Source organism: Protomyctophum bolini (assembly GCF_963924005.1).
Source record: "Protomyctophum bolini genome assembly, chromosome: 6".
NCBI classification, from domain to species: domain Eukaryota; kingdom Metazoa; phylum Chordata; class Actinopteri; order Myctophiformes; family Myctophidae; genus Protomyctophum; species Protomyctophum bolini.
The window spans coordinates 29,158,879-29,175,746 of NC_137867.1; positions in this window are offsets into that span (position 1 = coordinate 29,158,879).

The following is a 16,868-nucleotide window of genomic DNA, read 5'->3' on the forward strand; positions in this document are numbered from 1 at the left end:
TTCCACCACCCGGCAGTGCCGGCCCTTCTAGTCGACTGTCATGGTAGCTGGCTAGCCTACAACCGAAATAACTTCCTCTTCCTCTTCAAAATAAAAGCTACTTGTAACAATACTTTTATTTCTTAAGTGAACTACAGGATGTAGTAGACGCAGGATGTATAGTACATGGTATAGTGGGCTTGGAAGGATAAATCACACAGAAGGCAGGAGAAATAAACTCCGCAGACATTCGGGGCTTTATTATTTTTAAATCTTGCCAACAGAATGAACAGGGACACATTATAGTAACGGGATTACTTTGTTGGAAATGTAACTAAGGAACTAACTACTAAATTGCAAAACTAACAAGTTACTTTATTCCGTTACCAATAAAAGTAGTCCCTTACATAACGCCGTTATTAATAGCACCGTTACACCCAACACTGGTCCTGAGGTTATGTGACATTGTCCTTTGGGACAATGGGAACATTGGCGCTTTCTAGAGCAAGGATGGCTTCATTTTAGCTCGCTAGCATTGATGCTATTTATTTAGCATCTAAGATGGCCGCCCAAACAGGATGTGAGTCCAGCGTCTGTTACATTACAAACGGCTCGGCAGTCTGCGTTTGGCTCTGCGTTCACCAGGAGGCAGCAGATGGGTTAAGACCAAGTTCAATGTGACTCTGCCTATCGATCAATTTAGACCCAAAAGTCATCTTTTTGGGACAGCCTACTGATCATTCCCATCCATCTTCAACCGCTTATCCATAGTCGGGTCACGGGGGCTCCACCAGAGAGCTCCCTCTCCAGAGCAACATTAGTAACTTCCTCCTGGGGGATCCCGAGGCGTTCCAAGGCCAGTGAGTCGATGCAAGCCCTCCATCTCATCCTTGTTCTGCCCAGGGGTCTCCTCCCCAGATGGACGTGCATCGAGGACCTCCCTAGGGAGAGGCCCGAGAGGCATCCTAACCAGATGCTAAACTAAGCTGGCGAAGAAGCAGCAGGTCTACTCTGAGTCTCTCTCGTGTGACTGCACTTCTCACCCTATCTCTAAAGCAGCCATACTCAATACACACGTCTGCTTACAATACAGTGGCACAGATGCATGTGTGCAGGGTAATAAATCAGACACTGTCGAAGGTCTCTTCAGTATCTACTGTATATCTGGCACGAAAGGAACTGGCCCAACGGAGTGTTTGCCGATTCTGATCTTTAAATAAAAGCATTATCAGTGAGGTGAAACGATTTAGTTTTATCTCAAAGTGATTATTTGATCTCTAGCAGTTTAAAAACGGATTATCCTTCAGGGTGACTGTTGTATGAAATGAATTAGACACACCGATTAGTGGTTGCTTCTTCCATCTCATTGTGTCATGCAAAGAGCTCATTAGGCAAAGCGTTGATGTCATCCACGGGTGATTTTAAGAAATGCAGTGTCCGAGAGAAAGGGACAGATTGACTTACAGTCTGTCGCGGAGAGTAATGATATGTCAGGAAAGCTGGGAGTAAACTCCTAATGGTCTTCAATATTTAACCATCTCGCTAGTCTGTGTTTTCTGCTCAGGGCAGATATGAATACAGGCTCAATATTTCACACCAATAATAATTTGTGTAAAAGTCACTGAAATGTGTTGTTTGGATAGGGATACAGTGAGTGAGTTAGGGCTGCTGGGAGATTGTGTAGTGTGTGTGTGTCTTTACAAGGGACAAGGAAACAACTTGCGCGCGCACGCACGCACGCACGCACGCACACACACGCGCACACACACACACACACACACACACACACACACACACACACACACACACACACACACACACACACACACACACACACACACACACACACACACACACACACACACACACACACACACACACACACACACACACACACACACACACACACACACACACACACACACACACACACACACCCCCCCCCCCCCCCCCTCCCCCTCCCCACTTCTACAGTGTTGTCCCTATGATATGAGTGGAAACGGGGACAGTGCCTTCCCTTCCCTGCTCCAGTGTGGCCAGGCAGTTATATCATCCATCCAGTCATTTCATCTGATTTGTATTCTGGTACAACAGGCAGAACAGACACCTGCCAAGGTGGAGAGATAACTTCATAACTTGTTTTCACCATGACTCAACTGTCACTAGCGATTTCATCCCCAAAACAACACTATACTCATTCAATGCATTTTTGCATAGATAATACCCTTCTGGACTTCTCTGCAGTATTTTGTCACAAGCCAGAAATGTAAATTTACAATTTAGGCATTTAGCAGACGCTCTTAATCCAGAGCGATTTACATTAAGCAAGAACAAAAAGCATGGGAATACATCACATAAAAAGCATTTATCATGAAACATGTGTAAGCTAAGAAAGTAACAGTGGAATATCTATATAATGAAACTATACATATAAATAGAAGTATATAAAAAACGAAAATCTTGTGCTGCTGTTTTTGCTTGTAAAATCTGTCATATTTATTTTGGCAACACAAAATCTTTCTCAAATGTCATAAATACATATACCTAACATCTGAAACAAGTATTGGTGCCTTAGTTTACTATTATGTGAATCTAGATCATGAAATGTATCAAATCTAATTTAATCAAAGAAAACGGTTCAACTAAAGTGATTGGCACCTAGCACAATGAAACATACACATACACACACACAAAACAAAAGCTTATGTTTCATACATACAAAGTGTCACAGCATCTGACATTTGCCCCAGATGTAGCCCAGCTAAAAATGCAAACTTGGTGTCTATTTCCAAGATGTGGGTATGTGAAAACGAGTTATAACTTTTGACACGTTTGGCAAACTTGGAGTTGATTTTATGTTTTTTTTAATCATTGGAATTGGAACATTGGAATGTTCCAATTCATGATTAAATCTATCGAACACTCGGGTTTGCCATTATGGCGTACATCTTCCTCGCTGTATGCACCTAAACCACCCACTCCAGTGAGGTCCCCACGACAGAGCCTGTCTTCCTCGCCAGCCATTTGCAGCATCCTGTTGCATACGCTAAAAGATCTGAGCCTTGGAGAAGAACACAGTGCATCAGAGTAGTCAGACCAGTCCAACGGCCTGTTTAGGTGCACTCGGAAACTAGAAACTTGTAGTTGTCTACATTCTCCACTACCTCTGCATTTATGTTGGAGGTACCCTCTTGGTCGTGTCATATAGTCCACCACCATCTCCTTGGTCTTGCTAGCATTGAGCCAGAGGCAGTTTGCCTTGCTCCAGTGCACAACAAGGCTCCGTTGTATATAATATACTATACTACTATACTATACTATACTATACTATACTATACTATACTATACTATACTATACTATACTATACTATACTATACTATACTATACTATACTGATATGCCAATACCTATGTATGGGCGTACAATCCGTACATACTGTAGGTAGTTTGAATCAAAGACAACCGGATCTCTATAGCTCAGGTCCATAGCCCTAATGCCCTTTGAAGCCGTTGCGTTAAGTTATCTGATAGACAAAAAAAATCCTTCCAGTGGAAAGAAATCCCTTTCTGGCCAAAAAGTGCATTTTATACGTGTGGTGGGGGGCTCAGAGTGCATCCACTAAAAGGAAAGTAATCTTTATAATAACACAAGCCGCCTTTGTATTGTTGAGTAGGTAAAACGTTCCTTATATTTCTGCAACAGAGGAGAGGCTGGTCTGCATTTCATGCGAGGGCAGGAAGAGAACAGTCCGCGGTCGAGATCAATTATTACGGTAGATCGAGATTATTAGGTTGAGATTATTTAATACTCATATCTGTGTCAATAGGAATGTGTATATTAGAGTGTTCTAGATAGATGTAATCATACACCAGAGCATTTCAATGTGTTTCTAATGCTTAAAAATATAAAATGTCAAAAGTTCACTCGTTTTCAGATTGCCGTTTGTAATGGTCAAAAACATGACATAGACACAAAGTTTGCATTTGTAGCTCATCTGGTTCAAATGTTACAGCCAAAACCCTCTTAGGTAGCAGCCGTTTTGGCCGCGATGGCGACCTTTGGGGTACAAATGTCAGCTGTACAAATGTCAGATGCTGTGACACTTTGTGGTACTTGAATAAATGTTTCATACAATATGTTGTAATAATTCTGACCTTTTATTACATTTGTTTTTAGACAAAATGTTAGCACTGGGCGTGGTAACATTTTGATAGAGTTTCAGCAATTTTGGGCCAAGGTGCGCTGCTTTTCTTTTCTACCTTTCATTACACAGTAGGTTGTAACATTTCTTATGTATGAAACATAAGCTTTTGGCTAAATTTTCTATTTGTCTGTTTAATTATGCTGTGTGTTTTCTTTAACAAATTTGCTACATTTCATGATCGAGATTCACATACTGTATGAGTAAACTAAGGCACCAATTCTTGTTTCAGATAAGTATATTTATTTATGACATTTGAGAAAGATTTTGTGTTGCCAAAATAAATGTAACATTAACCCAAGCAAAAACAGCAACACAAGATTTTAGTTGTTTGGTTAAATACATTTCTGGCTTGTGACAAAATACTGCAGGATATTATGAGTAGAACTTTTAACCCAAAGTCCAGAAGGGTATTATCTATACAAAAATGCATTGAATGAGTATAGTGCCCATGACACGGGAACGAAACTTAGTTAAATACTTAGTCAATGTACTCAATCTATTATTACTAGTTATATATACTGGTTATACTGGTTAAAAAAGGAAAAACTAAAAAACCAAGAGTACCTTAAGGCAGGTGTTCCCAAACTTTTTTGGACCAGGTACCCCTTTTGGGGTAGATATTTTTCCAGGTACCCCTGTATCACATATACAGACGTCTAAATGTAGACGTCTAAATGTAGGCGTCTAAATGTATACAGACGTCTAAATGTAGACGTCTAAATGTATACGTCTAAATGTAGACGTCTAAATGTAGCCGTCTAAATGTATACAGACGTCTAAATGTAGACGTCTAAATGTAGACGTCTAAATGTGTACGTCTAAATGTAGATGTCTAAATGTCTACGTCTTCTCTTATGGGGGTCCCTGGCATATCTTTTCAAATGGGGGTCCACGGGCTAAGTAGTGTCAATTTGGGGGTCCTTGACATGAAAAAGTTTGGGAACCACTGCTTTAAACACTTTAGCACTTTATGAACATGAACAAAATAGATGGGTCCCCCCTGGAACTCCCTCAGGTACCCCTGGGGGTCCCCGGACCCCACTTTGGGAACCACTGCCTTAAGGTAATTGTTTCCACCGGCCGAAGGCATGGGGAGAGAGTATGTTTTGCACTCCATTTGTCCGTCCGTCCGTCTGTGTACAGCTAATCTCCGCTACCGTTGGCCCAGTCGATGCCAAACTGTGCACACACACTCCCTGGATGCCAAAGACGAACCTCTACCCCAAATTTTCCACAGTGGCTTGTTATAGCCCCACCATGAGGCCGTTTTTTGCAAAATATTCCATCCCCAATCGCTAAGATTGCCTTCCAAAGTTTGTGGCGTGCATACTTAGTTTAGACTAGTCATTGGTTAGACATGGGTTAGGTTAGGTTTAGGTGTGATGCCCCGTGGGAGGTTAGGTTTAGGGTGAGGGTTTGAGATAGGTTGTAGTTGTAGGACTAATTATGACTGGTCTAACCAAATGACTAATCTAACCTAAGTACTGCACCCAAGTTCGCAGGATAACCATTTTCAACAAAATGCCTCAAATCATTAACACAGCGTGCAATTTTTGTGAAATTATGCACACATTCCCACTAGGCCGAGGAAGAAATGCCACATCTTCCGGTTAGAGCACCACCATGAGGCCGATTTTGGTATAACACATTTCTGTACATTAATCAGTATACAACTATACACTATCTTCATAGTAATGACATCAACATGCATCTGTCCGCTTTCCCATATTCCATCCCGATTGGCTATTGCTGTCCAAACTTTGCAGGATTGGTCCATTTTGAACAAAATGCCTCAAATCATTAACACAGCATTAACACATTCCCACCAGGCAGAGGACGAAATGCAACTTAAATGTTTACACCTATAACTGCACCGATCTGTGTACAACTTTGTATGCTCGCTACTACATTATGAATACACTCACTGTTACGTGTTATATATTTATTTTTATTGCCCTGGTATACAACCACAAGACTGTACTCCTACACATTTTGTCCAAACATCACAAACGCTATTTATTTATTAATTATTAGTATTAATTATTATTTATCCTGGTGGAGACCTGTGCCCCGAGGGGCACTTCTTCTAGTTAACCCTTATCAAGCTTGATAAGGAAGTGGGGTCTGGGGTTCCCCAGGGGCCCTTGAGGGGGGTTCCAGGGCACACTGCAAAGTGAAGAACAATTAGGGGAAGGCCTTGAGGAAAAGAGGCCAGCCAGTAACTGAAAGATTCATGACCTAGTGACTGGAAGGCTAGTATTATATCTATGGAGCTCACCATAGTGAAGAAGACACCGAACTGCCCCCAAACTGCCCCCAAATAGATAATGAATGGAGAATATGTTTTCTTATTTAGTTTTAGGAACATTCTGTTACAGACAGGGGATTTTGAGTGGAAGACAGATCCATTCTGGGCCTTTATAGAATCATCCTGCAAGTATACAGAATGGACAAACTCTATAAACACGTGGCGTCTGAGCATCACAGCATCTGTCAGTGCCAGTCAAGTTTGACAGCAGGTAAACATGATATATATTATTTTTATTTATCAATAACATGTTCCTCCTTGATGCCGATAATGCCTTTAACACTTTGACTTCTGAACACGAGTTACATGAGTTAATTGACTTAGACTATAGAATTGACGTCGGCACAGTGGCTCTTCAAAGGTTATAGTGAAAACATGGCAGGGAGATCTGGAACACGATTGTTTAATCACGGAATTAAAACTGTTAATTTCAAGCAACACTATCCTGATTTTATTTGAGCCAATTGCCAAATGAGAAATTTCCCTTGCAGTAAACATTAGATGACTGCAGTCCAACTAGCCAAGGTAGAACATAAAACTAGACTGTGCAACAAAGATGGATATCCCCCCCCCCCCCCCCCCCCAGTGCGGAAACGGACAGAGTGTGTGTGTGTGTGTGTGTGTGTGTGTGTGTGTGTGTGTGTGTGTGTGTGTGTGTGTGTGTGTGAGAGACACACGGGCGGGGAGGATATCCTGCTTACAGTAGATGATCTTTGACCCAGGATATCCTGGTTGAGACCGGACTGCCTCCACACTCAGCCAAGCCAAGGCTGAGGATCTTCCCCTGCCCCTGGAGCCTGAGTTAAGACCTCCATGTGGTATCTACCCTGTCCCTGGAGCCTGAGTTAAGACCTCCATGTGGTATCTACCCTGCACCTGGAGCCTGAGTTAAGACCTCCATGTGGTATCTACCCTGTCCCTGGAGCCTGAGTTAAGACCTCCATGTGGTATCTACCCTGTCCCTGGAGCCAGAGTTAAGACCTCCATGTGGTATCTACCCTGTCCCCGGAGCCTGAGTTAAGACCTCCATGTGTTATCTACCCTGCACCTGGAGCCTGAGTTAAGACCTCCATGTGGTATCTACCCTGTCCCTGGAGCCTGAGTTAAGACCTCCATGTGTTATCTACCCTGCACCTGGAGCCTGAGTTAAGACCTCCATGTGGTATCTACCCTGCACCTGGAGCCTGAGTTAAGACCTCCATGTGGTATCTAGTACCCTGCACCTGGAGCCTGAGTTAAGACCTCCATGTGGTATCTACCCTGTCCCTGGAGCCTGAGTTAAGACCTCCATGTGGTATCTACCCTGCACCTGGAGCCACGTGGAAAATATGTTGCCACCAATCTTCCACCAAGTCCACCAATCTTCAAGGAATCTTCCAAAGGAATAAGTGACATTCCTGTCCTGACTCATATGTACAGTAGTACAGTACAGTATAGTACAACAGGACATTATGGAAAATACATTCAGAGCACAGAAATAAAGCAGACAGATAGACAGATTATTTTTCTCGTATTTTGAAAGAGTAATAATGAGCTAATGTGTGATAGGGTACTGTAGTGATGAAAAACAAAGCAATGTCTTAGTTGAGGCATGCCACGTCCACTCGTCCAGTCAGCCGACAGCTCAGCTGAGCATCCATGTCAGCTGAAAGTTCAGCAGATTCTCGCACACACACCAATCGCAGTCATTCTCACAACAAGGCGGTCAAAATATAATATATGCAGCAGGAAATTTGCAAACAAAACCAACTAACTAATACAGAGCCATCTATTTTTCATGGTCTTGTTTCACTCTGAGAAGCTAGTGGGACGCCCATAGGTACTGTTTAGCAGAGGAATGGTGTTTGGATACGAGATGGCCTTGACCCTTTCACCTTCTATCAGTCTGGCAGGAGGTTTAGGCTGAAGGGAATAGAATAATCTATCTTCACATGTATTAAAATTCAGCCCTGACTCGTCCCTCGTCTTGCCTCATTGTGCTTTCAAGTATTTAATATACTTGGCTGACGATATGCAAGACGCTCCAGAAAAATCTGTGTGGCTGATAGCAACTCTATTGGTCAAGCTGAGTTCACTCTTGTTTGCCTGCTCCTGGAACTAATGCTGCCTGTAACCCCTTTCCTCTTCTCACTGCTAAAATAAGTGTCATCTTATGGTAACATACAGTATGAAATCATGTTCCTCCTGCACAATTAAGCGAAATCATCCTACAGAGCAAAGTAATTTGATCTGTCTGAATGCAGTTTAAATCAATTCAAAAATGGCTCTTACACAGTGTAGCATCATTGTCAATGTAATTTCAATAAAATGTTTACACAAATATCATAGTTATGACTGCTGGGGGTTTAGGTTTAATACTTTATTATAATATTATGTATTGTTAATTATTTTATTGCCGTTTAGCAGTTAGTATTTATGAAGTTCCCAGTGCCACCATACACGTTCACTTTAAGAGTCAGAGTTTTCCTGCCCCCCCCCCCACACACACACACACACTCACTACACAAACTTCAGTATCATTGCACACACCTTCGTCAGAAGCTCTTACATGTCAGGAGCGGCCGCGGTACAAAGGCACCAATTAAATCCAAAATTTGGATGGCAGGATCCACCAAAGACAGCTCTACTGGAAATCCTCCTTTCAACTGCTTTACACAGTGAATATATTTTCAATCCCATAGCTGGAGCGTTTGGGTGTTGCCATAGCAACCGGACCAACGTTAAAAGCTGCCATGGGACTCAACCATTAAATAGACGGAGTATATAACGTCCCCTAGCGGCGGGGTCTATATATACTGTACAGACCCACGCTCTGTGTGCCTGACACAGTGCCCTGCCAGCCTCATACTTCTCTCTCTGACCTTGTCCGTGACCCCTGGCAGGTCCCCATAGAGGTCCACATTTCTGATGCGGTCCATCCATGATGTGTCACCTAGTGCCATTCGTAGCATTCTTGTGTATACTCCATCCAGAGCTTTTTCCTGTTGTACTGTGAGGGTCCATGTCTCAGTCAGCCCCATAAAGCAGTACTGACTCCACAATATGAACAGCCGGTAACGTTAACGCTAAGTGATAACGTTATGAACGAAACCAAAAGCAATTCATTAACAAATGAACAAGACATGAATATTTGATATGGTGCAATAAGGTGCAATAAACTATCCTTTTCATTGCTTTCATTAGCGTTGATTGATTTGACATTTCAGTCAACACAGCATTATGAAAGTATAACTGGTATAGTGCAATAACAATAATACATGAATCTGATATGAATATGATGATGATAATGATGAAGACAAGACTTAATCCCCACCTCCACCTGAACCATCTCCCCTACCCCACAGCTCACCACTGTCAGTTCATGCTGAGGCTTAACAACTTTATGCCTCTGTAGTTACAGCTCTGCTCATTACCCTTATTCTTGAAAATCTGTACCAGCACACTTCTTCGCTATATACTGCTCAGACATTCTCGCACATTCAAACAATTGTGTTAAACAAATAGTTAAAAATTACACTACCATCTCTCCTAAACATCTCTCTACTTCATCTTCACCTTAACCTTTGAATGGGTTCATCAATATTTGGGTGCCCTTTATAGGCAGAAAAGAAAATTCACAAATAGCATGATTTGCAGATCTACAAGGTCAAACACGATGTGATGTCTTGTGATTTTTTGTTTTTTTTGGGGCGTGAGAGCTTAAGTGGTTACGAGGAGAACACGTGGGAAAGTGGATATGAGTCATAGGTGGATGTTTCACACAAGCTTGGTCATCAAATACACATCCTTTTACTGGACCACCCCATGACACACATTAAGTGCACTATAGACAACTTACAGTACACCGTGTGCTTGCATGCATGCATGCGTGCGTGCGTGCGTGCATGCGTGTGTGTGTTAAGCAAGGTGCTAGATGCACAGGAAAGCAGCACTTCCAGTGAGAGAATTCCTGGAAGAGTGCAAGGACTTTGACAAAGACAGGAAGACACAGAGAGAGAGAGAGAGAGAGAGAGCGAGCGAGAGAGAGAGAAATTGTGTGCATCCCTGTGGTACATATAAAAGCAAAGCAACTAACTTTAAATGAATTACATTTGAATAAAATGCTGCTACTTGTCGCAAAGGGTTTATACCAAGTGAATGCAAAACATGGAAATTCTGCTGTCAACAAAAATATATATACCAAGCTAACCAAAGCTAAGCAAAGAGCGAGGTATAGAGACAACAAGAGAGAGGACATTTTAAAGTGAGATATGGAGGAAAGGAGCCAAAACAAAGAACAGAGGAGAGATACTGTAGAGTGAGAGTGATGGGGAGGGAGAGAGATGGAGTGATTGAGAGGACCACTGGATGAGCAGGTCACATTTCCTCTCCTTGTAGGAGGCCTCTTCATCCGCGTCGTCTCCCATCCAATCAGAGCGGCTGTTGCTGATGTGCCGCTGGGCTCTCGAGGTCACGCACCAGGCCAAAAAAACAAAACCTTGAACTACTCCTCCTGCCTTTCTTTTCCCTCCTCTCCCTTCTGCTGTTTCTCCGTATATTTAGTATAGTATTGTAGTATTGGATTGTATATAGGGATTGTATTTTTTGTTTTGAGTCTGTGTGGGGTTCAGAAAGGTCCTCTGACCGAATAGGAGAAATCCCCCGGAGCTTGTGAGGATGAAATATTTATACGCGGTCAATAGGCTTGGTCAATAGAAATGAGAGATGGACGCATGTGATCTGCTTTCTCTATCTCTCTGCTGCTCTCTCTCTTACCCTCCCTCTAAATTCCTTCACATCTCTCTCTCTTTCTCTCTCTCTCTCTCTCTCTCTCTGGTTCAGAGGAAAGGTCTGTGCTGATCATTTCGGTCCCTAGTGGAATCACAAAGGTCACATGCAGGCTCACTCATGCACGCACTTACCAAACAGTGCATGTACAGTCACACGTGCACACTCAAATAGGTGCATACAGTAGGTATGCACGCAGGGGCGGCCTTAAGGATCGGGAGGCCCCATTCATGACGTCATCATTTTTTATAATTAATAACAGTGTGTATTATCGGACTTCAAGCATGAACAGCATACACAGCCAAGTAGAAAATACACAAAAGCAGCTTGCTTGATTAAACCATTTTTTACTTTAAGGTATAACTGGAAGGCAGCATAGGCTATACAATGATGCAATGGCAACTGTCAGCGCTGCTAGTGCAGTGAGTGCACACACTGGGAAGTGGGAACAATTACAATTACTACTACTACTACTACTACTACTACTATTTCTATTTTACAAAAAAGGGGGAGGCCCCTGGAGGCTCGAGGCCCGTTTCATTTGAAACGATTGAAACATATATAAGGCACTGTATGCACGCACAGACTATATGCACACAGAAGTGTGCACACAAATGCCACATACTCACACACATGCCACAGGAAATGTGGTTTGATTGAATTACAGCATGGGTTCAGTAACCTTCTATTTATTTTTATTTTTTTCCAGTGTGCCATATTCATTGCAATGTCACACAAAGTCACAGCCTTTCTTACAGTGCAATTTTAAGCCTAAACTGCATGTCTGGAGGTGGGAATACGAAGAAGCACATACCTTGCTATGCTTTCCTTTGCTGGATACTGTTATCCAGGGATTGTACTTAGTAACTTTAAGTTGAATACATGATGATTGAGTGGTCAATACTTGTCAAACGACTTCATGTGTGAGAATATCGGCTCAGAGTTATGTCAATATTGGAAAGTTAGCAAAGACAATGCAATATTCCTGAGACAACTGCATTTCTGAGGTAATGAGGCAGGTTATGTGATCATTTTCCAGCTGTTCCTGCAGCTCTGTAGCCCAAACTTGGTCACCCACGCTTCAGCTTAATGGTAACATGTCATTGTTCCGAAATTACTAACCCTTCACCAACCAGCAGTGCATGGTCATTGTTCACCAACCAGCAGCGCATGTCGGGAGCAGAGCATGTTCGCCAACCAGCAGTGCATGTTCGCCAACCAGCAGCGCATGTCGGGAGCAGTGCATGTTCGCCAACCAGCAGTGCATGTTCGCCAACCAGCAGCGCATGTCGGGAGCAGAGCATGTTCGCCAACCAGCAGTGCATGTTCGCCAACCAGCAGCGCATGTCGGGAGCAGTGCATGTTCGCCAACCAGCAGTGCATGTTCGCCAACCAGCAGCGCATGTCGGGAGCAGAGCATGTTCGCCAACCAGTAGTGCATGTTCGCCAACCAGCAGCGCATGTTCGCCAACCAGCAGCGCATGTCGGGAGCAGTGCATGTTCGCCAACCAGCAGTGCATGTTCGCCAACCAGCAGCGCATGTCGGGAGCAGTGCATGTTCGCCAACCAGCAGCGCATGTTCGCCAACCAGCAGTGCATGTTCGCCAACCAGCAGTGCATGTTCGCCAACCAGCAGTGCATGTTCGCCAACCAGCAGTGCATGTTCGCCAACCAGCAGTGCATGTTCGCCAACCAGCAGTGCATGTTCGCCAACCAGCAGCGCATGTTCGCCAACCAGCAGTGCATGTTCGCCAACCAGCAGCGCATGTCGGGAGCAGTGCATGTTTGCCAACCAGCAGCGCATGTTTGCCAACCAGCAAACTTCAGATCTATGGGCAGTCCCCAGCTTAATCAGCTGCATTTTCAAATCCTGTGTATTCGGCCAGTCCATCAGATGTATTAAGTCAAAGATCAATTTTGGAGTCAAGTCTGAGAATCCCATTGGAGCCACGACTTATTGTCCTGCATGCCTACTGTACTGTATGCATGCCTATATCGCCTAATGCTGCGTTCACATGGGCAGATGCAAAAGATACAAAGATGCTAAGCTACACAGTGTATTTGTTGCTGTTGTAGCTGTTTTATCCATTGACAATGAATGGTAGACTGTAGCTTTGCAGCTGCCCGTGAGAACGCAGCAAAATGATCACTGCAATGTGCAGCTAGTGTGAATGTATTGGGGAGTAACAGTGTGCTTAACAGTCTTGTTAATCGTGTAAATATTTGTGCAGTCAAATTACTGTCTGTTGTTTAATGTGATGTTGATAGTGGTACTGAAAGTAAATTTCACAGACCTTTGTTGTCCATGCATTTCAATGACTCTGACTAATTAGGGAACATGGAATAATTGTCTGTCTGTCTGTCTGTCTGTTTGTTTACACAAATGACAAACTGACTTAACTCGAAGCCATGTTCTGCTGGCTGGCTGATCACCTGACTGGTTAATTTGTCAGACAGATTGGTTGTTTGGCTGGCCTGCTGAAGGACAGAGTGAGTGACTGGCTCATTGACTGACTGAATATCTGATTGGTTCACCTGCTGACTGTGTACACTAAGTGACTGGCTGGTGCAATTGGATGAGCTGATCTCCCTCCTCTGTTGTCTCCCTTGCTGTTCATTTAAGCCCCGTGTCGGTATATTTGATTTTGGTGTCCTGTGTGAACGTGCACTGAATTTTGTGGCGCAATCTTGTTTGGGCTTGGACTTTATGCCTGATTGGGACCTACAACATTTAGGGCGAAGTCTCTGAACACTGTGATATTATTATTGTTGCGACCATAGGTTTACTATGAAAACATGCATCTCCCGTCCATGGTCATGGCTCGTGACATCATGTCTCCATATATGGTCACACATCGTGACATCACATCATGAAGACCCTTAGATCTCCATATATGGTTCCTTGTGATAGCAATTCTAGTAGTCATAGCACGTCATAGTACATATGTGTAGCATAGTAGTATAGATGTATAGCTTATATGTATAGTTTCATTATAGATATTCCACTGTTACTTTCTTAGCTACGCATGTTTCATGATAAATGTCTTTATGTGATGTATTCCCATGCTTTTGTTCTTGCTTAATGTAAGTCGCTCTGGATTAAGAGCGTCTGCTAAATGCCTAAATTGTAAATTGTAAATTGTGACACGTCACGCCACCATTATATGGCCATCTCCATATATGAAGATCACGACACTGACCTCATCTAACCCTGGATAACCATACATGGATGAGACTGGATCATCACCTAGATATGCATATATAGAGCCGGCCAGCAACTCTACATCTGACCTCAAACCCTTAGATCTCCATATATGGAGCTGACCTGTTTTGACATTTCATATGTTGATCCTTCCCTACCCCTCCTTCCTGTTCTGACATTCCATATGTTGATCTGACCTCATCAAACCCTGTACACTCAAGACGCTCCTTATATAGCCAGTACAGAATTCATTCCATATGTTGATCTGACCTCATCAAACCCTGTACACTCAAGACGCTCCTTATATAGCCAATACAGAATTCATTCCATATGTTGATCTGACCCCCCCATGCCAAAGTGCCAGCGCTTACGCAGCAGTCTGCTGTCTGCCATCTAAAGGGTGAGGTCGCTTCTCACCCTCAGGGCGTCTTACTGGTTATTCTAAGTGTGTTCTACAGTGTGTAGTGTGTACACTGTGAACTCTGAATAATATGTCATTATGGCAGTTTTCCAACTAAGATCTAAATATGAACCAGGCAGGGGATATGGCATTCTTTATCATGTGATAAAGACTCTGTCTCAGTATGGTAGTGGTTAATTAATACGTTTTATAAATGTTTCATTCTTACTTTTACAATGCATTGTGCTACAACTAGTCCAACTCACTGTCTGTGACTCTCAATATAAACATAGTCGCTCAAACATGAATGGCCATGCTCCTCTCTCTCTCTCTCTCTGGAAGTCTGTCAGCCTGCAGATCATGGACGCATTATTGATCATTTCCACCACCAAATGCGTAGTCTCCATGTTTACTGTCATAGGAAGTCAATTAGAAGGTACAATGAAGAGAGCCAAAAAAAAAGACTGTCAAGTATAACGTACTCCACCAAGAAAGAGAACGGTACATACCGCAAACTGTACAGGAAAATAGGGCATGTGATCTCTCCTACTGCCTATATGCCAGCAAATTATGTTAATTAGCGTCCCGGAAATGTAATGGTACCCATATCTGAATATAGCTTTAATGACAAGAAAACAAACAGAGGAAGGGGGAGGCCCAGCTAATCAACATGTAGGTCACTGAAACACACACACACACACACACACACACACACACACACACACACACACACACACACACACACACACACACACACACACACACACACACACACACACACACACACACACACACACACACACACACACACACACACACACACACACACACAGTAGTAGGAAGGGCTTTCACTTTTTATATATACTTTATTGAGAATTATTCAGGGTTCCACAGCATGGCATTTCTACAATATAACTATAAGCTGCAACAATTAAGGCTTTTCTGGATGGATATCTGGAGTAAGAGATAATGAAGACAGGAAGAGACAAAGAGAGAGCGAGACAGAGGCGGAGATAAATAGTGTAACTCGGAGACACAGAAAATATGAGAAGAGAGGGAAAGAGTGAGGGGAGAGTAGGATAGTTAGAGAATCAAAGGGAAAGACAGCTGTAGTCTGTAGAGAAACTGAGAGAGAGAGAGAGAGAGAGAGAGAGAGAGAGAGAGAGAGAGAGCATGTGGGGGGGGCAGAGAGAGAAAGATAGAGGAGCAACAGCTGGCCATGGCTGTTCCTAATGGCCGCCACTTCTAAATCCCTTATTTAGGCTTGGTACACATGCACGCACACATGCACGCAGGCACACACACATGCCTGACTGTGCAGCGGGGACCAGAGAAACAGTCTGATGAGCTGCGATAGCGATTAGTCATTTCTGAAGCCAAAAATGGTCATGTCACATAACTACACACAGACAAAGAAAAAGAGAGCGAGAGGAAGGGATCAGAGACTGAGAGAGGATGACAGATCCAGCAAGAGAGAGGGAAGAAGAGAGAGACAGCAATACATCAGAGACTGACAGCAAGGAGTGAGCGGGAGATAATGAGTGAACGACAGAGACAAAAGAGCGGGAGAAGAGAGGAGAGGACAGAAAGACGATTCCATACGGAGTCAAGAGGAAGCAGAGGATGAGTGATGGAGTTAGGATGGAGGAGAGGAATAAACTCCAAGAAAGAGAGAGAAACAAAATAAGAGGGGAGAGAAAGTGAGCGTTCCCAAAAGAGGTCGAGAAATAAGGGGGGGAAAGACGAAATAAAGGCATGCAAAAGCAGCAAAACAGTGGTACTGTATAGAGGGATCGACAGTGAAACGTGAGACGGAAGAAAGCGAAATAAAAGGAGATGATACACAAAAAGGTCTAAGTGTCAGAGAAAGGGGGATTAGGGAGAAACGAGATGGAAACACAGATATGCGTGAACGAGCAACACAGCGAGCAAGATAGTCTGTCAGTTTGATTGACGCTGTGACTGGGCCTGTCCATTCACTTTAATGATGTTGGCTCTGACACACACA